The sequence below is a fragment of the Bison bison genome, unplaced genomic scaffold (assembly GCF_000754665.1).
Source record: "Bison bison bison isolate TAMUID 2011002044 unplaced genomic scaffold, Bison_UMD1.0 scf7180017864456, whole genome shotgun sequence".
NCBI lineage: Eukaryota > Metazoa > Chordata > Mammalia > Artiodactyla > Bovidae > Bison > Bison bison.
Window position 1 is genome coordinate 14,724,110 of NW_011495018.1, and position 445 is coordinate 14,724,554.

The following is a 445-nucleotide window of genomic DNA, read 5'->3' on the forward strand; positions in this document are numbered from 1 at the left end:
GTCCGACTCTTTGCGACCCCATGAATTGCAGCACGCCAGGCCTCCCTGTCCATCACCAACTCCCAGAGTTCACTCAGACTCACGTCCATCGAGTCGGTGATGCCATCCATCCATCTCACCTTCTGTCGTCCCCTTCTACTCCTGCCCCCAATCCCTCCCAGTATCAGGGTCTTTTCCAATGAGTCAACTCTTCGCATGAGATGGCCAAAGTATTGGAGCTTCAGCTTCAGCATCAGTCCTTCCAATGAACACCCAAGACTGATCTTGTTTAGAATGGACTGGTTGGACCTCCTTGCAGTCCAAGGGACTCTCAAGAGTCTTCTCCAACACCACAGTTCAAAAGCATCGATTCTTCAGTGCTCAGCTTTCTTCACAGTCCAACTCTAACATCCATACATGACCACTGGAAAAAACATAGCCTTGACTAGATGGACCTTTGTTGGCA